The sequence below is a fragment of the Pinus tabuliformis genome, chromosome 4_2 (genome assembly GCF_031772625.1).
Source record: "Pinus tabuliformis cultivar Carrire ecotype Pingquan chromosome 4_2, CPIR1, whole genome shotgun sequence".
In the NCBI taxonomy this organism is placed as follows: Eukaryota; Viridiplantae; Streptophyta; class Pinopsida; order Pinales; family Pinaceae; genus Pinus; species Pinus tabuliformis.
The window spans coordinates 92,134,930-92,135,995 of record NC_142304.1 but is presented as its reverse complement, the minus strand read 5'-3'; positions in this window follow the sequence as shown (position 1 = coordinate 92,135,995).

The following is a 1,066-nucleotide window of genomic DNA, read 5'->3' as shown; positions in this document are numbered from 1 at the left end:
AACCATGAGTTCCATAAACTTGGACGATTTTGGTCATGTTGTGACATGGAAACCCAAGTTCTCTGGACCAGGGCCATCGTTTTCGCCTGGGTAGGATATTAAGACCCCAGAGGTTCCCAAAATTAGGTTGTTTCCCTCATGCCATGAAACAGAAGCCCCTAGGATCTATAGGCTTGGGTGGTTCTCTATCGTTCCATGGCATGGAAACCTAAGATCCCTGCACCAAGGTTGCGGTTTCTATCGTGGCGGGACATGGAGACCTTAAGTTTCCCATAATTGGGTGGTTTCTACCACGGAATGGAAAGCCCCATGTTTGGTAGACTTGGGTGGTCGTTTCCTGTCACACGATGTCATGGAAACCTGAAGCTCCCCAAACTTGGGCAGTCATTCCCTGTCACGCGATGACATGGAAACTAGAAGCTCCCTAGACTCGGCTGTAGTTTTAGCTGTGGCGCAAGCGACATGGGAACCCCGCGTTTCCCAGAATTGAGTAGAAATTTTTGTTGTGACATGAAATGGAAACCCCGTGTGTCTACTAACTTGGGTATCACTTTCCATCACGCCGCGAAATGGACACCCCAATTTCCTCGGACTTTGGTGGCATTTTTTCACCCCACGACATGGAAATCTGAAGTTCTACAGACTCTCGGGTGATTCAGAATATGTCATGACATGGAAACCCCAGGTTTCCCAAAATTGGGTGGTTTCTATCAGTGGTTCTGGCCACGTCGTAACATGGAAACTGCAAGTTCCCCAGACTTGGGCAGTGGTTCGAAACACCCCAAGTTCCCCAGACTTGCGAGCTAGTTTGCATCGTCATGGAAACCCCAAGTTCCTCACATTAGGGCATTGTTGAAAACCCCGCGTTTCCATCGTGCCATAAAATGTGGAAACCAGTGGTTCCATCAATGGTGGGACATGGAAACCCCAAGTTTCCCCAGACTTGGGTGCCACCAGTTTCGGTCGTGGCACGACATGGAAACCCCAGGTTTCCCAGGCTCGGGCACTAGGGTGCGACATGGAAACCCCAAGTTTCCCTAGACTTTGTTGTCACTAGTTTCAATCG